Source organism: Canis lupus, chromosome 1, assembly GCF_011100685.1.
Source record: "Canis lupus familiaris isolate Mischka breed German Shepherd chromosome 1, alternate assembly UU_Cfam_GSD_1.0, whole genome shotgun sequence".
Taxonomy (NCBI): Eukaryota; Metazoa; Chordata; class Mammalia; order Carnivora; family Canidae; genus Canis; species Canis lupus.
Genome location: NC_049222.1, coordinates 91,306,454 through 91,334,179, shown reverse-complemented (window position 1 = coordinate 91,334,179; position 27,726 = coordinate 91,306,454). Strand labels below are relative to the sequence as shown.

General features: G+C 44.2%; 1 long non-coding RNA gene across 1 annotated transcript in view; it reads right to left on the bottom strand.

Moving 5' to 3' along the window:
* Positions 1 to 12,898: 12,898 nt before the first annotated feature.
* Positions 12,899 to 27,726, bottom strand: part of LOC119869582 — a 34,106-nt gene continuing 19,278 nt past the window's right edge. The window contains exon 4 of the long non-coding RNA XR_005353187.1: positions 12,899 to 13,221. This is a non-coding gene — a long non-coding RNA (uncharacterized LOC119869582). The remainder of the gene's footprint in view (positions 13,222 to 27,726) is intronic.

Sequence of the window (27,726 nt, the reverse complement as noted above, 5' to 3'; positions counted from 1 at the left end):
GAAGGAGACAATTCTGCAAGAGGGAGAAACGAGTAGCTCGTCTCCAATCGATTTAAATCCCCGTCAGCTGGCCCGTTCTGGGCCATGCGTAATCTTTTTAATAAGCCAAGGTGAAAAGTAAGGGGGAGGGAGGGAATATGCTACACAGCACTCACTGCATCATAGGTAGGATCCTTAATTGTACAGAAAGAGGAACTGAATTTAGTACTTGTGCTGTTTTTTGTTTTGTTTTGTTGTTTTTTTTCTGTTTTGCCAGTGTTTGCTGTGTGGATCCTTAAAATGCTGAACAGAAGAATGGACAAATGTTTTCGTGGGAACTCTGTACATGAGACAGAACATGCTTCACATGGGTCATTTCTTAGATTCATCCTTAACTGCAAAAGCCTCGAATTATTAAATAATTCAGAGAAGACATTTTACTGGGAGCTAAGTATTCATGGTTCAGCTACGTAGCTTTTCGAGAATTCAACCTGAAATAAAAGTCAGATAATCTTGGAGTACCCTTTGAATATCATGTATCAAAGGCAGCTGTGTGACAAAATTAAAGTCAAGCTTCTCATTTGTCACGTCTTCCACAGCCCCAGCCAGCATCCCATGTGACTGCTGCAGGTTTTCTGGTGATAGCGCTTAGGCAGGGTACTATCTTCAAAAAAAAAAAAAAAACTTGGAAAAAGTAATATTTCCATGAATTTCTGTAATATGCAAGGTTCTTTGTTTACGGTCTCCCATTGGAACTCCTTAGTGGTAGGAGATAGGTAGGCATTATCATCCCCATTTTTCACACGGGAACACTGAGGCTCAGAGAGTTGGTGCCCTACCTCATGTCGCACAGCTACAGAGTATGGGAGCTGGGACTTCAGCTCCAGTAATGATGACAACAATAGCTAAGATTTACTGAGCTGTAGCCACGTGCCAGCATTGTCATAAGTATGTATCATCCCCATTGGATGGATGAGAAAACTGAGAATACTCCTCACCCAAGTCACTAACACTTAAGAAGAGATAAAGGTTTTAAATGCTGATTTTTAAGTTTGTAGGCTTTCTTTGAAGCTGTGAGCCAGTTAGTAGCTGACAGTGGGGGCAGGTTTGGAGAACAGAGGAAGCTCATCGTATGGGGTCTGAGGGCTAAAGACCAAGGGAAGTTAGCTGAAGCAGGAATGGGAAGTTTTATTTTTTTATTTTTTATTTTTTTTAGGAATGGGAAGTTTTAGAGATACATTACTGATTGGAGGCAGGCCACTTAGGACTGGAAACTGGGAAAACAAGTGAGAAAAAGTATAATATCTGAAGAGGTAGGGAGTGGACATGATGGAGGACAGAGATTCAGTAAGCTGGATTTTAGGAAGCTATTGGTTGGTGTCTTTCCTCAACGATGGAAGAGTATATCTTGGTTTTCTAAAAAGCAGAGGCTCTTCCCTAGGGCCTCTGGGAGATTGAGAGAACAAGTCTTTTGGCCAAGTAGAGGACAATGAGGGAGAGCTAATTACTGTATTATTAGATATACTGGAGGTCAATGAATATTTGCCTTTGCTATAAAATTATTTACCCATTTGGAGCCCATACCTTCAAGACTTGCTTACACTACATGATTTTAGCCTCAGGCCCTAAGTGACTGGATGTTGCAGCAAATATCCTTGTATCATGGTGGCCCTGAATTCTGCTACCGACTGGTGAGTTTTCTGTTCTAGGGATACCCGTACTGGCTTCATCATACCCTAAGTATAAAACACAACAATAAGATTACTTTCTAAAGTACCTGGGTCAAGCGTTTATTGTATTTACAGATATCCTGAGGCCATCCAGATGGAGAATCTGGAATCATCTCTAACATTTCCACAAACCCACCCATATTCTTTTGCCCCCCCCCCGCCCCTTGCTATGATCTTGTGGATTGCCAGACTGGCATCATCTTTTGCCTGAATTTGTACCAGGGCAGTTACACACCCCCTTCTCATCCATCATCTCTGGTGGATCTCTTCCTTCCTGGAGCTTCAGTCACCTGACAGATGCCAAAGTTCCCATGTGCATCCCCTCCCCTGATCTGACTTCACATCTGTTCACTGACCATGCTCACTTGCATGTCCCATTGGCACTTCAAACTCAACATGCCTAAACCAGGACCAATAGCTTCCTCCTGCCCCCGCCCAAACCAACTGCTCAAATGTCCGACATCGGTGTCAAGACCTTCCTATCTGCACGAGCCAGAAGTCTTGGTTGTTAGCTTCCATTCTTCCCTCTCCATCACCAGTATAATAAGTTGGTGTAACTGGACGTGATATAGCCATGCCAGCCCTCTTCAGACTAATGCACTCTCTAAATGGCAACGAGATGCGCTTTCTAAAATGCAGATGGGATCACGTCATTCCTCCAGTGTAAAAACCCCTTAATTGCTTTCTGTGCTCTCAGGATAAAATGGCAGCTCGTTGGAGTGACTCAAGAGGTCCTTGCCCATTGAGAGCTCCCCACTCCCTTCAGGTCTAACTTCCTGTCACCTCCACACTTGTACTTCCTTTGGTATACGCTGCTCCTTCCCTGCTTCTGAGCCTTCATTCCGGCTGCTTCCTTGCCAACATTTATCGCTTATGACCTTCCACTTCTTTAATTCAGATTACTTTTCAAATCCCAGTTTAGATGTTGCCTTCTCCAAGAAGCCTTCCGTGATTCTAGAGATCAGGTTAGGCGTTCCTCCTATGAGCATATACTACATTAGCACTTGGTACAGTCTGCTGAAATTGAAGTTTTTTCCTCTGTCACTGGGCTTATCACCTTAAGGGCACGGACCTGTTCATTTTCAATTGCAAAACAGCGCTTAGTACTGCATCTGACACAGGCTTGATATTCAGATTGCTTATGCTATGTACACTGTATCCAAAATACCTACCTGTCGATTAAATAATAATGGCATCAGTGGAAATTCAGTGGGCAATGAAGCCTTATTTGAGGTCCCCAATGCATTATACTAATATGAAGGCAGCTGAGAATTGTTGCATATCTTCTTGTAATCTTTTGTCCCAGAGGCATTTTAATGGAAATTTGAGTCATTCTTTTCAAATTCACTTCCATTTACTTTACAAAATGACTTCAGCACCTGTCTCTCTCTCTCTCTCTCTCTCTCTCTCTCTCTCTCTCTGTACCAGTGTTTTGGAGGCTTTAACATTCCTCTTAATGACTTCATTTCCACTTGGCCTCAACCACACCAGCTGGCCAGACCAGAGTCACACAGAACTGTCCCATGTCTGCATCTAAGACTCTGAACTTCACTTTGGAAACTCTGCTTCCTGTCCTCCCATTCTCTCACCATCAGAGTCAGCATGTCCAATGCCTTCTTCTGGCTTCTTGAAGCTTCCTGGTTCGGGGTCTAGCCCACCTGTTGTGTCACCTTGCCTCTCTGGTACAGACCTCGACACCGGCTGTTCTGACGATGTGTCTGCCATCATATCCAGATCCCTCAATCTCTTTAGATTTAACCACTTGTCAGTGGTTTGGAACCTGCCATGGAGGGTTTGCTAGGGCAGCAACAACAACTCTAAGACGTCTCTAGGATCAATGTCTTAAGATTCAAGCAGAGTTTCTGGACATCAGAAAGGCCCTCAATTAGTGGGGTGCTGGGTGGGTGGGACAAAAGAAATTGGGAATGTGTGTGAAGGCATTTTGTGGTTGATACAATGACAAGGGAGCTTCCTCAGCATTTAGCAGATGGGAATTGACAGCGTGCACAGGTAAGAAAGCAGTGTCCTCCCCTCGCAAATGGGGACGGCCCCTCCTTCATACGGTATCGCCACAGCCACGCTGCGCAGGTCCCCAAGACAAGTACCATTTATTCCACTTTTTGAGCTCCTTTGACAGTGACTCTTCAGGACCACCTGGGTTTGTAGTAGGTGTTCAAGAAAGGCTTGTGAAAAAAGAGTTCTGTGTCCCTACAAAATTGTATGGGATGAGAGTTTTTGTGGCTCGACCAGTGACTTCCCATTGACATACATTTTAATTTCAGAGGCGCTTTATCTCCACTTCTGATTGACTCTTAATTGGCAGTGGCTCCTAGCACTGAGAAAGCTCAGTTATTAAAATGGAACCCTGCAGGGAATCCATTTGTAAAGCGATAAATCCTTTTATAGTGTGAATAATCACCCATTAATTGATCTGGTTTGTAAATTTGAATTTTCATATGCTGCATTTTTTTCCCCTTAAATGTGGGCACAACCACAGTCTCCTTACTATCATCTCAGAGTTCAAGAACGGTCTAACATGGACAACAGTTATTCTGTCTCACAACTGAGTCCTTTCTAGGAACTTCCAGGCTTTCCCTTCTATTAACTTCTTTTATAGGACATCTGGAACAAGTCTATTTAAATAATGATTCGTTGCTTGTGAAACTATTGGTCCGTTCACTTCGTTTTAAAAAACAGCAGAGAAACTTATTTGTCGCTGGGGTTCTCTGGGCTGCTCCTCACAGACTTTAAAATGGTATTGTTTCTAGAGAGTTTTCTCTAATAGAGAAAGGCTGTCCGCCTCCCAAACTTTCTCACTAACGAAACAGAGTCTCAGAATGGCCCGCAGAACATTGCCACGTAAGTATCGGTGGCTGAGATGACAACAGAATTCAGATCACCTCATCTCTCATTACAGAGCTGCCTCTTGGGCACCTTGGGTGGCTCAGTGGTTGAGCATCTGCCTTTGGCTCAGGTCATGATCCCGGGGTCCTGGAATCAGGTCCCACACTGGACACCCCGCAGGGAGTCGGCTTCTCCCTCTGCCTATGTCTCTGCCTCTCTCCCTGTGTCTCTCATGAATAAATAATAAAAAAAAATTATTTAAAAGGAGCTGCCTCTTGACTAAAGAACATTTTCTTATTTCTGTGGAAGTATATTCAGGATGGCTTCCCATGAATGACATGATGCTGTTTTGAGCAATGGTCACCCAGCAAGTCACCTTAGAGAGTGTCACAGGTGTCTGTCTATATGGCCCATTCATATGAATTCCATTCCTAGCTTATTTTCTAGAAATGAACTCTGTTACACTAGGCTTTCCATGGGTAAACCCATGCTTGATAATATTTTGCCCTGCTGCTTTGGGTATTATAACAGTTCATGCAGAAAGTACTGGATTAGCCTCATCATAGATGATGATGGGGGATACAAATGTGCACGGAATATTATTACCAATAATTATAGAGGGAACAGTTAGCCTGGTGTTCAATCCAGGATGCCCTGGAGTGTAGGTTATAACAAAAAGAATCTTAAATGGTCTGAAGATACCTGTTTCTCAAGTAATAGTCCCATAGGGGTCTTGGGTAACATTAATTAATATTTAGCATAACTACAGGAGGTTTTTTTTTTTTATTACTTAAGGTTGCTATGGCATGCTTTTTTTTTTTTTCATTTCCATTTCAGCTTTTTTTCCCCGCCCCTTTCAGATTGACACGGGCATCATTCTCTATAATATATTTTCCTTCTATTATTCTGTCCTTGGGTTTATTAATCCATCATTTTATTTGGCCCTGCTTTTCAAATGTTAGATATGAGCAGTGATATTTGTCTTGGCTAGCAAAATACACGGGATGTGAGGATTCATTCTGAATGCGTCTTTCTTAGGTTCTTTTATGTCTCCACGAGAAACCCGGGAGACATGCCTCCTCTGACTTCATTCTCCTCTGCGTAACCCCCTCCCTATCCATACTGGAGCCAGATCCTGAAAGCTGGTTAATTATTTCCCCATCCAGGAGGGTGGGAGAAGCAGGGAAGGGAACGTACAGGTTTATCAGAAAAACCTAAGTGGCGCTGCCTCAGCACAGTGGCCTCTCCACCCAAAGAGTGGGTTACAAGCTAGAGACAATAACATTAAAAGCAATATTTCTGTCATGAGGCCTTCTCAGAGCTGTGAAACTAACCTGCTTGTATTTTTTTTTTCTACAGCCCCATAAAAGGGCTCGCAGCCAGAAAGTACAAATCCCATAGGCTGCTATTATGCTGATGACAGTGAAGAAAGGGGGAAAATTGTTTCGTTGCTGAATTGCAGATATAATTATGACATTTTATATATTTTGCAGCCTGTACCAAAGAGTTGTATTAATATCTACTATGCCCTATAGCAGGAGAGAAGTTAGCACCTTAATGCAGGGCACTCAAGGTTCTGATTTTGCTCAGATTGAATCCCCTGGGCTATTTACTAATATGAATTTTGTGGTTAAAGGGAAATTCACAAGCAGGTGATAATGGCTGCATCTTTTGCAGGACCAGCTGATTCATACAAATCATTCGTCCCGGCGCAGGGAGTGAAGCTAATTGCGCTTGGACAATGTGTCTTTCACTGCCAAGATCCGCAGCCGAAGAAGTCTGCTTACTTCAGCCAAAGATGGATACAATGGAGAAAAAAATTTAAATACGTAGCCAGAGCTCACGAGAGAAAGGTTTGGGGGTCAATTTGTTGGGCTTGCAAATCAATGCAATTATGACGGAAGAAGCCGAAACTTCTGTGAGTAAGGTCACCTCGTAGCCAAGTGCTTGTCTGTCGAAGACGGGTGTAAGAAGGAAAACCAGAACCCGAACCAGAACATCCATCGTCACGTTCCAGCGTGGCTCAGACCGCCAAGGCTGGGGTTGGTGATCCAGTCCATACCTTATATTGAAAATTAAGTATTCCTGGTGAACAGTGAGCCAATAAATATACAAACAACATTTTGGGAGATGCAGAATAGACAGGGAAATAAAATGTATAGTAATGAAATATTCATAACCTTGCATTTTATGGACCTCAAACACTGGTTCCATGATTTACACTATTTCTGTATGTAGTAGTATGGGATCTGCCGAACAATAATAAAGATAACATTAGGATGCTACCGCCTTGGTGTCACGGAGAAGGGAGAATTAATCGGCGTCGCACGATCGCTGTAAACTGGAGGAAATGGAAGCACATATAGGTGGTTGCTTCCCTGCACACTTCACGCTTGGCCCATGGAAATGGAGGAGATGAGAAATACAGTAATTATGAAAATGACGTGTGTCAGCACCCAGCTCCATACAAATACCCACATTACTCTCCCAGCTGGGGGTTGCTCAGGGGCGCTGGTACAGACCAGCTGCTCCCAAGAAAAATGTGGCGGTGATGACTTCGCCCAGGAGAATTACCTTTCGAGGACATCTCGGCCCACCGGGCCCCCACGCTCACCACGCTGCATGGAGCTTGGTGGTCTCCTTGCATAGGAAGGGGTGACCTGGGGTCGTGGCTCTGGCTCTTGCCCTGGCGCCCTGGCCCAGCCCGGGTTGGGAGGGCCGCGGAGGCGCAGAGGAAAACCCGGGAGGGGCAGGTGGACAGCCCCCCGTCCTGCTTCAGAGGCCCCGTCAAACCTGCCTGCCCTCTCTCTGCGCCTCCATCTGAGAGCCAGCCTCCACTCTGGTTTCTCCTGTCCCAGGTGTCACGGCCACAGCTGCAGGCGCCGGGTCCTCCAGGCCGGGCCCATTCCCGCGCATCTTCACGGAGGCCCCGATCCCAGCGCCCTGGGCCCAGATGCAGCTACAGTAACGGGCGGTGCTCCGAGAGCACCAGCGAGTCATCTCCGCGCTTCTCCCACGTCTCCCACACTCGCTAGGGCCCCATTCGTCACCGGGACCCTGGTCCCACCCCTCCCACTTTTTAAATGAACAAAATCCATTAGCCGTCAACTTGCCTCTAAAGTATGAACCCAATACTCAGACTACACCCGCTACTAAAATTCCTATAGGGCAAGCGTGAATCATTCTCATTAACATTTCAGCATTTATCTTTTGTCACTTACCTTGTCACGGTAAGTCACTATCCCTGCCATGTTTCTTAATGAGACCACACAGTAAGCCACATTTCCTTCGGTTATATATTAGACTTTTGATGAAAATGACTCCACCTGCTTCTAGTTCTTTTGAGACTTATGGCGCATACTCGTTTCCCACACAATGACAAAACTTTTTGAGTGAATAAATGATCCATTACAGAGAGTCAGACGTTATACCCATACTGGTGACAAATACACATAACCAACAGATTAAGTAGAAATCTTGGGGGATAAATTGCTTTTCCTCTTTGCTCAAGCCTCTATTTCAATTGCTCACACCTGGGAGTATAGTGATGCACGAAGGGTCACAATAGTATATCCTCAGGAAGTGTTGAAGAAGCGAGTCAATGAATTTCAAGGTCCCAGTGAATTTTTCTTGCTTCTATGTGGGATGAGGGCAGCTGTCATGCTGTTCCAAAGGAATTAAATCAAGTCAAGAGTGGCTTAGTAGGAATACTGAGCTTAATTAAAATACAGTGTCTTATTCGATCTCCTAGAAGTATACTTTCTCCTAGGACTCTCTCTTTCTTAAATCAGAGGGAGAGGGACAGGCAGACACTGCACTGAGCATAGGGCCTGATGTGGGGCTTGATCCCGTGACCCTGAGATCGTGACCTGAGTCAAATGAAGAGTCGGATGCTCAACCAAGCTACCCAGGCACCTCCAGAACTTGTTAAGAGGAGAAAATCTTAGAATATTTTGGGCCCGATAATTCCAAAGTGTTTTATAGATACTGACAACATCCAAAGATTAAAAATGATGAAGGGTAAATCAATCATTGAAGGCAACTGTAGAAATCATCACCTACCTTGGGAAACCAGTGAAATGAGTTATTTCATTACTTAATGAAAAGCAACCATTCGTGGATCATGAGTCTCACCTAAAATACAGAGACTCTCCGTTGGGGCTGCAGAATTGGTTCTACACCCATCAAGTTAGATGGATGCCTCTAGCCACCCTGTCCTGCTACCCTGTCCATTGAGGGCCTCTACATTCCCTGAACATATTCCCTAAGACAGTCCTCAAGCGGGATGTACTTTATTCCAGAAAGGTAATAACAGTAGATCCTGGAATAAAGTTTTAAGGATAATAAGTTGCAAACTGTACCCTGTCCTTTGGTTTCCCCTCCTGCTGGCATCCTTATAAATGTCTCACTCTATAACATTTTGGTCTAAGTTGGATAAAACATACCTTCCTAGGGTTCTCTATTTGCTAATAGAAAAAGAGCTGAATTGTTGCCACTGAACTCGCTGTGAAGTGCTTTGACTTCAGGTGAGCTCACAATCAGCTTATCACTGCAGTGCTGTGATTTGGGTCATAATTAAAAGATTTTACTACAGAAAATGACTGTGCTGTTTGTACATTCCTTTCATGTCCTTGAGGAAGAACACCATCAATCACTTATTTGCCTTTTATATGAGTTTTTAAAGGCAGCACAGTGAAAGAGAGAAAGCTAGAGCCATAAAAGAGAGGCCTTCGTTTCAAATCCTGGTTCTGGCAATTAGGAACTTTGTGAACTTGGGCAAATTACTTAACACTGTTGAGTCTTGGTTTGTTCAACAGTGCAATGGACCATAGCATCAGCCTTTCAGGGTTTCCTGTGGATTAAATGAAATAATACATGGAAAGCATTGGATTTATAGGACTGTGTTTAATGCTATTATTATTTTATCTTCTATTCTTTCCTTCTGCAGTTCCGTGTCTTTTAATATTATATCCCTCTGTGAAGTGATGGGATCCTGCCAGGCCCTAAGTTATGCAATAAGAAGTTATGAGAATTCACGACATCAGTGAGCTCACTTTCTTTTCACTCATGCAATGGTGCAAGGATGCCCCATCCACGAAGCATCTTCCATTTCTCCATGAAAATCCCTCTTCCCCATAACCCATTCTATCGCTTTGCTTCTTTCCCTATTTGAGCTGTAATTTAACCAAATACTGTGTTACAGTCTGTGCATTAGATGGCATTCTCCAGGGGATCTGAAGCTCCCTGAGGGAGGCCCAGTTTGGTCCCTCCGTTACCGTACTATCATATTTGGGGTCCCCAAAATATTTATTGACTTGGACAGGGAATGCAATAAGATGTTCTCATGGACTTGGAAGAGTAAAGAAAATTCATCCTCTTTCACCCTTCAGTTCATTACTCAGTTGGAGAATCAATCTAAAGATATAATCTTTGGGCAGCCCAGGTGACTCAGCGGTTTAGTGCTGCCTTCAGTCCAGGGCCTGATCCTGGAGACCCAGGATCGAGTCTCACGTCGGGCTGTCAGGCTCCCTGCATGGAGCCTGCTTCTCCCTCTGCCTGTGTCTCTGCCTCTCCCTCCCTCCCCCTCTCTCTCTCTCTGTGTGTGTGTGTCTTTCATGAATAAATAAAATCTTAAACAAACAAACAAACAAAGATATAATCTTCACCATGCAACTTCAAGAAAAAATGGTCTGCATCCTTCTGTTCCCATTGGGAGGCATCTCAGGGAAATTCCCTGGGTTTCCTTACTTATTCATCTCCTTGAGGATGCCAGAGGGGATGTGCTTCATGATTCCTTCCTTCCCACCCTAAATACTACCTTTAGTAGAACCAGAAAAAAAGATAAAGCCATGGTTCTCCATCTCATTATAGGTTTTATAAGATTCATATGTGGCCTTTGAAGGGCTGGTGAAGAAAAGCATGTGCCATCACAAACTATGATGAAGATATGACACAATCAGGCTGTGTTCTTTCAAAGACCTTTGTAAAATGACCTTGAAGATATAATTGTGCAGTGATGCTCTCTTCATAGACGATGAGAATGATTGCAGTCTTCATTTTTGGTGAAACTGGGAAATCAGGCTCCCTGACTACATAGGCTGCCCAGCCACCCTCCTTTCAGGGATAGGATCAAACTAAATACATTTTGAACACTGTGAGAGCTTTGGGTGGCTTATTCACTCCTTTAACACACCTTTTACCAACAAATATGGGTCACTGTTGCAGAGGTGCCAAGACAATGGGCTTTGGAAGCCCTGCCTGGTCTGAACTTTGCCTTAGCCACTTGCTAACTGGGTGACCTGGGGAAAGCTGTTTTACCTTTTAAAGTTGTTTTATGGTTTCCTCATTTATAGGAGTAGGGAAAATGACAGAGCCCACCTCACAGGGTTGTTGTGAGGATTAAATGTGTTATCACAGGCAAAACATTTCTATAAATGTCCTGGCACATAGTAGACACTATACATTTAGCTAAAAAGCAATAACAAACCCCCCAAAACCTCAGTTTACAAGATACATGCATTTGGGTGGCAGGTATTAAAATGAATGGGAGTTTGCTGGGCTCAGAACCCTCATTCCAGTAGGAAGAAAGATACGTAAGCAAAAAATTATGGTTGAATTTGATCTGCATTTTCAAAGGAATACAGGGGCAACTTTATAGAGAGGGTAAGCCGGGCTTTCAGAGAGTAGTGAGTATTCTCTCAGCAGAGAAGGGGACACTGGGCAAGAGTGGTTCCATGAAGAAGGAATGGCATGAGGGAAGCCTGAATGGATGAAGGGATGTTGTATTCTGTAGTGGCAGCTGCTTGGACATGGCCTGAGAAGAGGCAGGGTGTTTAGGGCAGCGATAAATGATGGGACCAGACAGGTTAGGCCAGGGATAGGTGGCAAAGCTCGCATAGGTCATGCTCGAGATCATCACTGACTGGCTTCCAGAAGAGGTGCTCAAGCCAAGGGAGGTCACGATCACGTAATGAAGCATTCATTTCTTACTGCATTCATGTTTAACACTCAGGGAGAAGTCATAATAACTAAGAATTATAACTAACACAGACATGGTTAATTTGCAGTCAAATTCCCCTTGTACTACTGATAATTATCCTGTTGCCCTGAGCCAATCGCTTAAAGTCTCCGATGTTCATTTTCATCAGGGTTGTTGGGAGGTTTGAGTGAGATAATATATGCTAGTACTTTGTGAAATGTAAAGGAACAGGGAACCACGCCATATTAAACAATAAGTGCATTTTAAATTCTTTTGGAATGAAGAAGGCATAAATTCAATTGAGTGTCATGGCCTCTCTTAGCAGCCCGCCAACAAAGTAGTACATCCTCCAGAGGACTAGGAGGGCCAATGCTTAATACCCTCAGGCAGAAAGGAAATGGGACCAGGACAGGGACAAAGCTGAAGGACTCTAAAATGTAATGGGCTTGCCTTCTGGGGAAGTGAGATTTTTCTCTTACTTCTATTCATTCATCTTTATTTAGAGAGGACACCTACCAACCACTTGGGTGCTATTATGAGGACCGGAGATGATTTATATACCAGTCAGTGTTGGACAACTACCAAGAGGGCAGTCTTTAGGGTGAGACGTGTCGTTTTGACCTTTTGCTTATTTTTAAATATCCCTTGCAATTTAGCTAATCTAAGCCTTAACTTGCTTATCTGTAAAGCGGAGTTTAATAATAATAGTAATAATAATAATAATTTCATCAGATTGTTTTCAAGATTGCACATGGTAACACAGTAAAGAGCTCAGCATAGTGCCCTGTTCATAATGAGCAGCTAGTCAATCTGTTGTCTTTACAAATTAAAAAAATAAAATTCAAATTGCTAGTGAATTACGTACCCCTGATGCCCAACTAGTAAAAGGCACACTTGGATTTTAAATTTAAAATATATGTGGCTCCAAAGCTCCTATTTTTTCACCTATATCATGCTGCCTCTCCAGATATGTCAGAGACCCCAACACAAAAGCACAGCACTGGTATAAAGATGAGGAATTGAAAGTGAGTAGAGATGATATTTCTAGATTGTCTGTCAAGTTTAGCAAAACATGTAAAAGTAAACAAGCAAGACCTGAAGGTGAGTTGCATATTTAAAATTCTTCCTTTTTAATAATCTAAGCTGTTATTATCATTGGATAAGAAAACACTAATTTTAAAAAACCGTATATGATTTTTTTTTACCCTGATGCATTTTTACCTCTAATGCAATGTACATAGTATAAATAAGTAATGTAATCAAGTTTACCTTTGGAAGAAAAAAGTTAATAATCTTACTGGAGAGTTGGAAATAAATGGTGCTCTTATTGCATTTATTACAAATCACGCAAATCAAACCAGCCCAACCTGAAACTCTATCATTTACATATTTTGAATCCCTTTGGGACTGTTCTCACTCTCCTCTGGACCTGCAGGCAGTGCATGATGCAGAGAAGCTGCATGGCATGGCGTTGAGAGCAAGTAGGAACTTCCACATCTGCCCGGTGACTTCCAAGGGCACTGGTATCCCTGCACTTGCAGCATGGCAGCTGGAGACCCCCAGGTGGCTGGACTGGCCTTCAGGGCTCCAGAATGAATTGTATCAATCAGGTCAGTGGGGGCAAACGGCTGACTCACACAAATGGATGATGGAAGGAAATCCACTGGGTTTGTGAGACCAAATAGTGACCTATGGGTAAGAGAGCAGAGAGGAAACAGGCATGGGTCAGAGTGTATGGGACAAATATCATAAAGAAGGGTAGAGAGGAAAAAAGAGGCAATTTGGGGCCCCAAGGGCCCTCTGCCGAGTCCTGCTACTGGGCGAGTTTCTGCAGGTCATGACCAGGTGCCTGTACAATGTGGCTCGAGGACTCCAATGAGACACCCACAGCCCTTATTCTCTGGTTTCTGTGCCTTCTTTTCACGCTGGGAATCTAGAGTTGCTAAATTAAAGGGATCTGGAGGGGCCCTTTTAGTCCTGTGCCCCAGCGCCTTGTCAACACTGCTATTGCTTATTCTGAACGTGGACTAAGCTCTTTCCACCGCTCCAAGTTGCTCCTCCTCCTGCCTTCTCTTTTCACCCATCATCCTTCTTCTTTCCAGCACGTTTTTTTTTTTTTTTTAGATTTTATTTATTTATTCATGAGAGACACAGTGAGAGAGAGGCACAGAAGAGGGAGAAGCAGGCTCCCTGTGAGGAGCCTGATGTGGAACTCGATCCCAGGATCCTGGGATCATGCCTTGAGCCACCCAGGTGTGCCTCCAGCACTTTCAATGTCTCTATCAGCAGTGCTCCCACCAAACCCAAACCAAACTGAAAACACTCTCCTTCAAGTCTGCCCTAACGCCCTCACATGGCCACCAGTGGTCCTTGGGGAATGTTCTGAGACACCCCTTTCCTGTCCCCCAGAGGCTCCCAACTCCTTCCCTCCTTGTGTCCCCTCTATAGGCTGTATGTCTGCCTATCACAGCATTTCCATGGAGTGGCATCCCAGGCTGCCTTCCCTTCCCTCCTCTCTCCTGGTGGCAGGTGTTCCATGAGTTACTTCAGGGATGGGTATGCATTTCTCCTCTTTACAGTCCTGTGTCTGTTGCTGGGCCTGGGGTTGGATATGCTCAGGGTGCTGCAAGTTTTGTTGCATATTTGTTATATTAGGATTCTGCACAGAATCAATCACGGAGACCGAGTGGTCCTGAGGTCTACAGTCAGTAAGCCGGAGAGTCGGGAGAGGCTGATGATATGGTTCCGGTCCAAGTCCAGGGGCCAGAGAACCAGGAGAGCTGGTGGTGTAAGGTTCCAGACCAAGTCTGAGTCCAAAGGCAGGAGAAGATCGATGTTCCAGCTTGAAAACAGTCAGGCAGAGAGTTTTCTCCTATTCAGCCTTTTCATTCAGCTCAGGCCTTCAGAGGATGGATGGGGCCCACTCACACTGGGGAGGGCACTCTGCTCTACTGAGTCTATGGCTCAAATGCTGAGTCAATGGAAGCACTCTCAGAGACAGACCCAAAATAATGTTTAACCAAATCCCGGGCATCTTGTGGTCCAGTAGAGCTGACACGTAAAAGGAACTATCACACGCATCCACCATATTCAATCCCCACTGGAGGTTCCATCTCCTTTGGAAAAGCGTTAGCATCACAGCTCTTAGAAATTGCTCCCTTTTGCTTCCTCCAACACGTATTATCTGTACTATGTGACAGAAGACCTGATTGTGGCTCACATCTATTGCGCTGTATCTCATGAATTCTTTACTAGAATTCTTTACTAACATTGCAAGCTCCTTGAGGGTAATTAATTACTACATGACACACTTTTATCACACCCTTCATAGTTCTTGACTTGAAGCTTACACTTTAGTAAAGAACTCTGCTTGCTCATGGGACCAGAACAACAGGGGGAAGCTGTAGCTGGGTCTTGGATCACGTAGTGCAGACAAGAAGCACCAGTGGAAACTGGAGAAGGGAGGGACCCTCCATGTGTTCTGGGGCTAAAGTTTTTCCAGCTTCCTTTGCAGCTAGGGGTGATCGTGTGGATGCGTTCTGGCCACCGAGACGTAGGTGGACTGTTGTGTGGGATTTCCAGGGATGCCTTTTAAAGGGAGGTGACTCCACTGGATGCTGTACAGGTTTTCCTTTCCCCTTCCCTCTTCTGATTGCCAGGATCCCAGACTGGATGCTGGAACCCTAGTAGCCAGCTTGAGGATGGACGCTACGTGCTAAGAATGGCAAAGCAGGGAGATAGAAGGGGCCTTGAGTCTTTGTAGTGCTGCCCTACCAGCCCTGGATGGCTCATTTCTGGACGTCTTTCACATGAAAGAATAGAACATTGTGGTTTTTAAACCTCTTTTATTTTGGTTTTCTATTTTATGCCGTTGAACATAATCCTCGCTGAAACAGATACAAATTAACACTTGCAAAAGGATCGGAGGGAAGCACTGCCTGAAATAAAGGCAAATATTCTTTCAGTTTTTTTTAAACTGGCATTTTTAGTCATATCTGAGAAACAAGTGAACTGCTATCATCAGATATCTTTGGTATTACTAATATAAAAGATGTCCCTTTTATTCATTTCGCCCCCATCACGATGGATCCCTCAGTGATGTGGGGCTTTAGCTTGTCTTTCCACACAAGGACGATTTTCCTGTAAATTAGAGCAAAAGGAAAAAAGCCTTGTAAATCATCTTTCTCACTTAACTTGCCCATTGTCCTCTCTCTGCAGGAAACCCAGAGGTTGCAGAGGAAAGTGGCTGGTGGAGATGCAGTCGGAAGAATAACTCAGTTTAGAAATGAGGTGAGAATAAGTGAAATTAATGTAACAGCAGATCTTACTTTTCTTCTCTCCCTTCACAAGCTTAAAATTGGGGAGATCATCGAGAGGACTCTTTGTTTTAAATGAGTGCAAAACAAGGACATGTCTTTCCGAGGATCACACTAAAGGAGGTGGTAAAAGGAGCGGACTCAGAGGATGAATAAGAAAAAAATCCCACCGGCTTCTGTCTCCCCTGAACAACACGTCAGGCCAACACAAGGCATCCTTTTGCAGTCCCAGGTCTGTGGGAATTTTAAAGAAATACTCAACTCTTTAAGTCTTTGATAATTTCAGAAAGGTGTTCAGAATGTGGGCATCAAAGTATTGTCTTGCGTTTCTCAAGTTCTGCTATTTTCCCCTCAAGAATAGCCACAATGAAAGAACAAAATTGAATCTTTTGCAATGAGACAAATTCTAAAGCTTAAACTAGTGTGATTTAGGAAACAAATAGTCCTACTGTATAATAAAACAAAATGGCGCAGACCAAAGACAGACCTTATCATGAGTAGTCAGGATGCAGATGAAACAGTATGTTAGCATCATGAGGAAATGATCACGATAAACTCTGCAGGACTCACTTTCTGAATGCTCCCTTCACATAGCTGGCAAATCAGTGCTGGCCATTGTCTGGAAACCCAACTAGACTGGGGGCTGGAGGCTTTGGTTTTTCTGCGGGCCATTGCCGGGAAGCTCAACTGGACTGGAGGCTGGAAGCTTTGGTTTCTCTGATGGCCACTGTCTGGAAGCTCAAGTGGGTTGGAAGCTTTGGTTTCCCTCCATAAGGGACTCTCTGTGGCTGCTTCAGAGCATAGAGGCTGGCTTCCAGAGGGTGGTGTTCCAAGAGGGTGAAGCAGAAGCTCATGGCCTTTTGATGCTCTAGCCTCAGAAGTCATGTAGCTCTTCATTTACCATACTTTGTATTTAAAACATTCACAAAGATCCACCCAGCCCAGACTCAAGAGAAGGTGGCCCAGACCCCACCAATTTTGTGAGAGTAATGTCAAGGTCACACTGTAAGAAAAACAAGTGGGATTGGGAGAGGTTGCGGTCCCCATCTTGGGAAAATATGGACAGCCGCAATAGGAAAAACAAGTTCACAGTAGGGAAAGTGGGAGTCCTTCCATCACCCAATCAGCCTGAAAACTGACCTACCCTGTTACCAGCTCTTACACCATCTGGGAAGAGCCCAGAAGGAGACAAGATTCCAACCCTGCAGCCCATTAGCACCATGAGCAGTCCAGAAGTCACTGGGTGCACCAAAGTATGAAATTCAGAGTCATAAATGAATTTCCAGGCACTACCACTTTCAATAAACACCCCACAGTTATTGTGCTTTTACTAAAAATGAGGTGGTTTGGAAAGAAATGGTTCTCTTCTGTATACTGCCCACTGAGAGGAAGGACAGATCCAAAGCCAGGTTGCCAAGTGGGCCTCCATCTCAGGGCCTCCAGTCACGGCCACCCTAGGACCCAGGGAGGCAGGCAGTGCTCGCTGGGGTGGCCACGGTCTGGCCTCCTGCCGGGGACATGTGTGTTATTACTGTAATAGTGACCCAAGCTCTCCAGCCTGTGGATGCAAATGAGGCCACAGGCACAGTAATGAATCACATCTCATTGGCTAGTATCCTCTCCTGGTATCTCATCTCAGAGAGCATTTGGGGGGTACGCAGGGGTTATCTCCTGTATGGCTTGCCCTTTAAGCTTTTGCTCCTGGCCCTTCTGGCAGATGTTTCCTGCCTATGAAGTCATTCAAAGGTGGGCATCTCCTCACTGTTGCTGCAGCCAGTCAGGGACCTGATGCCTGCATTAAAGGGCCAAGGCGGACCTAGGGACTTGGCAATCCTCTGGGAGCTAAGACAGGCTGTGTTTAGAGCAGAAGGGTTGGTGGGGGGAGGTGTTCCTGCCCCAGAACCAGCCCGTCCCAGCCCCTGGCTCAGAGCCTCACTTATCTGGGTACCCGAGTAGCATTGCTGGAGTCCTTGCATCTCACAGAGTCCCCTTGTGACAACAGTCTCCTCAACATCCACAGACATCCTCTCTCCGTGGGGCTCAGATGAGAATCCAGGGAAACCAACATCTCAAAAATAGATGCCAGTAGGCTGCCTGCCCCACCAAGTCATTGGACATTTCCAGACATGCCTGATTCCCAGCTGAGAACACAAATTAGGCTCAAACTTGAATCCCCTGCTACTCACTCAATGAGGACAGCACATCACAGTGCATTCTCCTGCACTTACTGTGAGGCAGGTAGAGCAGATATTATTATGGCTTTCATTCTTCTTTTTTTTTTTCTTAAAGATTTTATTTATTTATTTGAGAGAGAGAGAGAGAGAGAGAGAGAGAGCAAGCAGGGGGGAGGGCCAGAAGGAGAGAATCTTCAAGCACATTCCCTGCTGATCATGGAGCCTGAGCTGGGGCTCGATCCCACAACCCCAAGAGATCATGTTCTGAGCTGAAATCGGAGAGTTTGGTGCTTAAAAGACTGAGCCACTCTGGCGCCCCTGTCTTCCATTTTTCATATGCAGAAATTACTTCTTAGTGGGAAAAAGCAAGGAGCCTAAGGTGAAATAATAATTAAGATTCAGGTTGAACATTTGTGGAGCACCTGTGTGGCTCAGTCAGGAAAAGTGTCGGTCTCTTAATCTCAGCTCAGGTCTTGATCACAGAGTCTTGAGGTCAGGCCTCTTACTGGGCTCCATGCTGGGTGCGGAAACTACTTAAAAAAAAAAAAAAGATTCAGATTCAACATTTGAATAGAGGTCTTTGAACAGCAAATCTGGAACTCTCCTTGGAGTCACTTCTTAATGACAGGTCACCAAGCTTGGCCTGGATGCTCTAGGCAGTTAGACACATTTTCCTGTCTGTGCTCACAGCACCGTTGGTCTGTTGTCACATTTATTGCATTTTATGGCACCACTTTAAATGTCATTCTTCCCCACTAAATGCCTCTTGTGCCAGCAGAGTGCCTGGCATGGAGAAGGCACTTGATAAACATTTCTTGGTGGAATGAATATGAGTCTCTTAATGTTTCTCAAGTGGAGGTGCATCCTCCCAGCCCAGAGAGTGTTTGGGAGTGTGGGAGCATTTGTGGTTGTCACAACACTGCGTAGTGATGTTCCTAGCCTGTAGTGACCAGGGCCAGGAATATGGAATGTCTTGCAATCTGTCAGACAGTCCTACACAAAGAAGGGCTCTATCCCAAATGCTAGTCGCTCCTCTGTTGAGAATAATTGCAAGGTAGCTGAAATGCAAGGTCTCTCAAGACTTCAGGCTTAGCCTAGGAGCACCTTATTGCCTGTGACCCTGCTATTTGAGCTCTGGAGTTCAAAGCTCTGGGTCATTTCTTTCTTTATTTAACAGGTATAAAATGATACTAATGAAAGTTAACTGCTATCTCCCCGACCCCAGTTACGGTTTACTGAAATAACATATGCAAAGTGCCCAGTAGAGTGGTGGGCCAGTAATAGTTTGGCTCCTTTCTAGCTGCCTTTGGGTAATGGGAACACTTGCTTGTCAGTGGATCAATCTGGTCTATGGTATGACTCAACAGAAAGGGATTTTGCAATGCAGGCCTTGTGTCCCAGAATCTGCCCTTGTGAAATGTAGAAAGTATTACAGTCGGCACATTGCCAGATTGTTATGAGGATTCAGTGACATGAATATGTAAAATTTCAAAGGATTGGCGCCTGGCACTTCGTGGTCTCTTGATAAACTGTTGCCACGATGAGCGATGAGCGGACGGTAGAGATTCAAGAAAAGCAGCGCACTCCCTGAGACATGAAGGCAGCTGATCAAATCATATTCTCTCTTCTTAACAAAATCAAGTAAGATTTCTTCAGCAAATTTCCCCTTATCCTCTGTTTCCTGCAAATTAAACAGATTTCCCACAGAGGACACGCTTCTTGACTTCACTTTCCATTCCCACCACTGCAGGCTAAGGGATGCTCGGGGCAAAAACATATATGATTCACCTGCTTTACTCAGTCCCTTTGTATCCTTCCAATTCCCACTGGTGAGTGCATTTACTTTCCACCTGTTTCTTATTAGAGAACATATGTCATAGCAACATTAAAAAAAATGTTGATAAAAATAGAAAAACCATAATCCCAACCTATCACAACTCTGTAAAAATTGCCTTCCAATGCTTTTCTGTAAGAATGCTTTTATAGCGTTGCTATCACAATGCACACAGTATTTTGATTTCTACCATATCCAATTTGTATTGTATATTTGCTACGTTTATATGTAGGTTGCGTAATTATTTTGTCTGATGGCAGCACAATTTTTCATTGCTTTAATACGCCATCCCATCTTGCTGGATATGGAGGTTGTCCTCAGAAGGTACTGCTGCCATAAACACTTACAAACAGTTTTTTAGTACTGCTAAAATATTGCACAGAACTAATTCCTCGTACTTTAGATACAGAGTCAAAACAGTGTGAACATTATGATTCTTGTTCTGTATTTTCTTACTACTTTCTGAAAAGGCCATACCAATCTGCAATGCCTTTAGAAGTATACAAGGATCTAATTTCACTGAAGCCTCGGACTGGATCATTTATAAAAAAATTTAACAGGTGTAAAATGATACAAATTAAAGTTAATTTGCATTTATTTGATTATTATCAAGCATGATTATTTTCCATATGTTTTATTTTCTCTTTTTCTTTTCTTTTTTGTGAATATTCACATAATCAACCTTGTCTCCAAACACAGCCACATGTAGTAGAAGAAACGAGCACAGGATTAGTTGCAGGACCTCTAACAGCATCGTCTTCTAACTCAACTTCTTTCTGTCCAGCACACCTCTTTCTCTGAAGGAGGCTAACTTCTCCTAACTCTCAATCTAAATGGTTCTAAGTACTCTGCGTGAAACAGATGAAACTCAGCTATATGTAGTATCATACAGCATTATACTGTAGTTAGCATAGGTAAATATCTGGAATTTAACATGGGAATATCTAGAAATCCCAATGAATTCTAGGGTTTTCCATGATTTCTGAGAATCAGGTAAAGGTAAATAGGGAAAATTCTTCATTCATTCATTTACTCATTTATTCAACAGATATTTAGAGAGAGGGCCTAGAATACACTGGACTCCATAATAGATAGTTGGCCTATAAGAACGAAGACAATGTACTCCTAGGGGAGCTATGGTCAAGTGGAGGAGAGAGTTGAGCAGAGTAATTATAATGGACTGTAGTAATGGCTACAGTGGAAAGAATGGGGAGTGTTCTTTTCTTTTCTTTCTTTTCTTTTCTTCTCTTTTCTTTTCTTTTTTTTTAAGTGAGCTCTAGGCACAACATGGGCCTTAGACTCATGATCTTGAGATTAAGAGTCATGTGCTCTACCGACTGAGCCAGCCAGGTGCCCCAGGGAGTGCTCATTTTGGAAGGCTTCACAGAGGAGGAGACATTTGAGCCCATACTTGAAAGATGAGTAAGGTTTTGCTAAAAGGAGGATGGAGGAGTAGATGTAGAGAGGAAATTCTGGATGTAACAGAAGAACATGTAACAGGCACGAAACTCAGGAAGGACAACATGATAATAGTGAGAAGTTAAGCTTTTGGAATACATGGTATGTTGAGCAGAAACAGCTGGACAGATAAATTGGAATTAGACTTTTGCCAAGCCAAGGAGTCTGTTTTTTATCTTCTTGGAAGTTTGGGTACCAAAGGGAGTCAGTGGAGGGTAATAAGCAAGAGGGTGACATGACCGGGGTTATTCTACTATTACTCATCTCAAAGCTAGAGATGATTGTGTGAACTTGGGGATTCTGGATTTTGAGGCCTTAATTATTTTGCATTTCCCCCACTGTTGAGCTCTGCCTCTATTTGCCTCTGCCTGGTGTCTGAAAATTTAGGAAACCTAGAATATACTCATTTTTAAACAGTATGATAATTTTGTTTTCAAATGATGTTTTCCTTCAAAATCCAACATCTTTTCAGGTGAAGTTCCTCTATGTGTAAAACAATGAGGTTCAACTGTGAATTTGAAACAAAGTCCAATAAACACAGTGTCCTGGCTTGGGTAATAAGTGAGATTGTCTCATGGTCTAAGTTGAGCTATCACAGATCTTGTGGCGAAGGAAAAGAAAACATGGTGGGACCATGCATGGCTCCTATGGCTTCGGCTCAGACACAGCACATGTTGCTTCTGCTTGTTTTGCATTGGTTAGAGCAAGTCATGCACTTGCATTCTGAGTTCAGTATGCTTCCTCCAGAGGGAAGGTGCTGGAAGTCACATGGACAAGCAGCCTGCATGGAGAGAGACTATGCTTATGCAGTATATAACACCAGTATCTATATCTAGATACATATCACAATTATTAAGATGGTTCTTAACTCGTTTTTGAGCACTGAAATCAGGGGAGAGCCCTTTCCACTTCCTCTTGGCTACATTCCCTCAACTTGCCAACCCTGCTCTGCATTTCAGGGTTCTGATCCTTGCAAACGATGCTTCTTGGGCTTCCATGATTTTGTTCAGGTTTGCTCAAGGGGAGACTCTGGCAGAAGAGTGGAGGATGAGTGGAGGGGAGAAGCCAAAGTATTTCTCCCCTTCTCTCTCTTGCATCTTGCTTCTGGTAGCATCCTCAGGCATGGCTGTACCCCTTCTGGAGCTCCAGCAGGTTAACCTCTAGGCCTCCTTCCCTGTGGGTCCCCCCCACTCCCTGTGAGTGGATTCTACCTGCAGGCTCCTCTATTTGTCCATCCAGCCCCAGGGATGAGACTGGTTTCCAACAGTTCCCAATTTCCAGTCGCTTCACTGCTTGCTCCTTTGGCTCTTTAAATGCCTTTGTAGACAGTTCCTCATTTTAAATCCCCTCCACTGAATGACCTGGTGTGGGTTCTGTTTGCCTGATTGAACCCTGCATAATTCAGACTCCATTCTGTTCTACAAATTAGTTACCCTTCTCAAACCTGTCTAGTGGCTAGAAGCTTCAGTCATCTTTACTCCAAAGGTAAATTTAATAGAGTTGGCTGTGGATACTTTAGAAAATGTGGTTAAACTCCTCTAAACCTTATATCCCAAGATATCCCAAGACGAGGCCCCTAGCTTTTTGTTCTAGGCCCAACAGAGAGAACAGTGTGGGCACAAATGAATATTTTAAATATTTACAAAATAAATATTTAAAAATACTTACAAGTTCTCATCTTTAAAAACATGCAGAGAGAATAAGATAGGTGGAATTAATGTGATAGCAAATGAGCAAGTGATCGGCCCAGGTTCCATTCCTCAAAAGCAGGATACACTTTTTGTGTGTGACTAGGGTATAGATCTCTATGTGGATATTGGCATTTACTGTGTAGGTGTATATATACATATATATATATATATACACACACACACATTTAGCATTTATAAATCTATACATATATATGTACACACATATATAATACGACTGTTTTTAAAGGACTATGGTTATGCAGAGTCTTCAAGCAGTTTATTTAAAGATATTTAGAAGGTAATGATCAAAGCCAAAGGATGATTCATTTAAAAGCTCTTATGTTTTGTGTCGAATTTTTATTGATGTCTTTGATACAATAATGGAAGCAAATTTCAAATTTGGAAGGGAGGAGACAGAGATACTGAGGAAAAAAGATTTGATGGCATCCAGACAGAAGGATTTTTTTTTTTTTTTTTTTTTTGCCAATATGTAGTGAGTGAATGGGCAAATGACAGCCCTGGAGACGGTGGCATCACATGATGCTTCCCCTGAATTAACGAGGGGATTTGGCTTCAAGATCTACAAGGGAGAGAAGCAGCAAGAGTTGGTTTCTAGGGAACAGTTTGCTCATCCTGCTGGTCTGAAACACCAGCAGGCATGGCTGTTGCTGGGGAGGCATGACGGCCAGAGCATTGCTGAGTGTTTTGTCATGGTCCAGAGGGAACCCCTGAGGAACTCCTCCCTGGGGACTGTCATCACCCGGCAGACCAGGACCGCACACAGCAGCTGGGTGGTCATTAGGGTTTTCTGAGTCCAAATGATAGCAGGTTCCTGTGAGGGATATTTGCAGAGAAGAACCATAGTGGCTCTGAGTCCCTCATGTGCCTTTGTGCGAACTTCAGAGACAGATTGACCTGAATTCAAATCCCGACTCAGCCACTAACTGGCTACATGAGCTTGTTCATGTTATGCAATGTTTTGAATCACTATCTCTGCCTTCATAAAAATGGGCAGGAATATATATATATATATATATATATATATATGTATATATATATATAAAATGAGGTTTAGAGGAGCTTAACCATATTTTCTAAAGTATCCACAGCCAACTCTGCTATATATATATACATACACATACATATATATGCATTCAGTGATGAATCATTTTTATTACCAATAATAATAGCTGTTATTCACATGGTCATATTTGCAAAATGCTCACAGCCACTTTACAAGACAATCACATGCCTCTGATTCTCTCTGATGCTACAGGGCCACTTCAATCAGGTTTTCTTACTATACAGACTGAGATCCTGAAGCCCAAAGAGGACAGGCACCCTAGGCAGCTAGTGAGGAGGACACCCAGAACCATAAGCCTGTGTCTTGATCCCCAACCCGCGGCCCTTTCTACTTCACCAGGAAGGCCAACAGACAACACGCTCTCCCTGCCCACGCCCTTCACGCAGACGTGCCCAACAGCAGTGGCAAAGCGCATCAAGACAAATCTTTCTCTTTCTTTCATTTACCCCTGCCTCTTGCCATCTCTTGTTTTCATACCAGAGGCTTCATTCTCTCCTCTCTTGAATCTCATTCTCTGCTCATCTTCCTTTAAGTGCTCTGACATTCTGTGCCTCCTGGTTACTTTATTTTTTTAATTCACTCGACAAATGTTTATGGAGCCCTCTCAAGGAGTCAGACTCTGGGGAACAAATGTTTTATGGGAAATTCAAGGGGCTCACAACCCTGGCAGCAATGAATCTGCAAACAGGAATTACAGTGCCAGTGCTCAAGAGGGGAACAGAAGACCAGGGGACCCCTCGAATCTCCCACCACATGGCGAGCAGTCCAGCTCACCGGCTCTGGAGTCCTGGGCCCGGGCTGTGAATCTCCACTCTCTCCATTCATGCCCTTGGGGGAACTGTAAAGACTCAAAAGGCGAATTGTATATCCCTCCTTTGTAAAGGAGGAGTCCTAACAGCACCTGCCTCGGAGGGCCTGTGGGACTTCACTGAGAAAACTTTTAAAGATTAAATACTTAAACGTGGTTACAGGTTGTCATCTCCCTTTAAATACAGAGCTGATCGGAATAAGGGCAGGAATCCATCTGGGAGCCCAGAGCATTCAATCAAAGCGATTTCTTATTTCCTTGAGAGGGAGAGTAAACAGATTACTCATTACTGAATAGCTGGGGTGGAGATCATTGATGAGACGGGATCAGGATCTTTCCTGTTTCTGCAGCCCAAAGCAAAAATCTCGCCGTGCTGCTCCAAACCCGAACGGTTCCCCCATCAGGAGAGGCTGAAGAACGGGCCCCTGGGGGTGGTTGCTGATCGGCTGATCTGGAGGGTGGCCTGCCCGAGCCGATGGGGATGAGCGAAGCCTGCGCAAATCCTGCATCTTACAACCTGTGTGGTCCAGCTGTGGGCTGAACAAAGAGCGGCGAGTGTGGGGGGAGAGCTTTGAACGGAGCCGGGACTGCAAGCTTCTGGGTGCGGGGAGACGGTTCGCTCGGTGAATACTCGATTTCTTTCCAGCATCCATTCCTCCCAAGGAGCCTAGGTCTGAAACCATGGGCAGATCCCCCTGTGTGCTGGCTCTGTTTCCTGGGCAAGAGGAGCTTATCACTTTCCATTCAGCTCCCCGCTAATAGAGAAGTTCCCGAAGCAAAGCAAACACACACTGAGAAGGAAAAAAAGAAAAGAGGAAAGAAAAACGTGGTAGCCAGAACAAAACACAAATGTTCTCAGCCCTGCTCTAGGGTTTGGAAAAAAAACGAACTCTCTGGAAAAGGGATGCTGAATTAATTCTTCAACAGGCAGCACACTTGTGGGTTTTAGCCTAGGGGAATCTAAACTCTGTTAATCCGTGTGAATCTTGCAGTCCTTTGTGAGTTATACATGCATGTGTGTGCATGCTTATGTGTGTTCACATGCACTCGTGTGTGTGTGTGTGTGTGTGTGTGTGTGTGTGTGTGTGTTTGGGGATTGGTTTAAAGGAGACGGCTGTAGCTCCAACAGGGTGGGAACTCATTTTCATTTGGAATCAAATGCATTCAGAGCTGGATAAAATGAAAAACTTTATTCAGCATTTTCTGAAAGAAGCCATCCGAGGTCTCCTTTCTCAGAATCTAGGACCACAAATGCCACTGAAGTCACACAGCCTGTGTATGCGCACACACATATGTAATTTTTAATGTCCCCCACATGACCAGAATGGATTTGTTCCATTCAGTGGGAAGCCACAACATTTATTACATCTCTTTCTCAAATAAACCTCAAAGCGAGCATTTCATCTTTCCTCATGTAATCATCATAAGGTAGGAAATGAAATTTTCCCAAACCTAAAAGCATGTTGCTAAGAGCTCCAGGGCACTGCATGTCACTTCTTACTTTGATGTGTTTATGGGGGGGTGGGTGGGGGAATGACAAAAAAGAGAGAGAGAGGAAGGAAAGAAAGAGAAAGAAGGATGCATTGCATCTTCCTTGAGAATTTCAGAAAGCTTTTTTTTTTTTTTTTTTTTTTAACTCTTTGTGTAGTGACAAGATGGAGCTGATTAAAACAAGACAAGGAAAGTCTTGGTGCCAGACCACTTCAGAAATGAAGCATTCCAGAAAGACGTGTAGGAACTCCTGTCAGAAACAGGGATGATTTCACGGCCCCTCTTGCATATTAATGAACTACACGTAACCTCAGTTTAGTGGTGCAGATGCAACATTTCAGGAGCTGAGCCAGGATCCAGCGATAAATGCCAACTCCAGGGGAAATACATTTCATGATAGAATTAGGAGATCAGCCATCTGAGACGTCCATAGAAATCGCCCACCCCCCACCTTAAAATGCAAGGGGGCTTCTGGGGAGCAGGGCGCTGGTGGCTGGGGGAATGTGGGGTGTACAGGATCATTCATCCCAACCTGGTTCCCGTACATTCGCTGAACCTCCAACTCCTCTTGATGCTGTGTGTTTCCTCAAGCAACACATCCACCCGCCCAAAGGTTGGGCTCAGGTGAATTGATTATTTTTGCTGCCTATTTTTCTGGTGTGATTTAAAAAAAAAAAAAAAAACTGTTTAAATGGATACTCCTTGCTTTGGAAGCAAAACATCTCTTTCTGCCTCTTCCCTTCGCCTCTGCGACTGGCTGCCAGGTGTTTCTGCTTCTCAACTTCTTGCAGCCTGTGGTCACATTTTCAGACAAGCTCCCTGCAATGCCCCCCTCTTCCGGGGCTCCTCCAGACCCTGCCTGCTCCTCGCCCTTGCTCACTCGTTCCCCTTTGCCCCAAACGCGTCGTACAGCCGTCACTGTCGTCTGTGCTCACCATCTGTTTCTAAAATTCCTATGATACAGAAATCACATGACAGTGTGAGGTGCAGCCATTTCAATATTGCGAGGTTTCGCTTGGCAGGATCGGGAAGTGACGGCTGCTTGGTTCGGCCTGCGAGGCTGACCGGCTAACGTGGTGTCATAGGTAGCTAGCCTTCTAGAAAGATCTTCCGAAGGGGGCTGCTGACTCTCTGATGCTTTGGGGAACTTGAAAACGGGGAAGAAAGCTGCAGCCTTCACTTTCGGCGGAGGCCCAGGCCGGATTGCAGCCGGGAGGGCAAGAAAAGACGGGCAGAGCGATGCTCTGTGCTGCCACGTGAGAGAACGGTGCACGCCAGGCCTGACTCAGTTGCCCTCAGTCAGGTAGGGCCATGGTCATGCTACCTATGACAGCACTC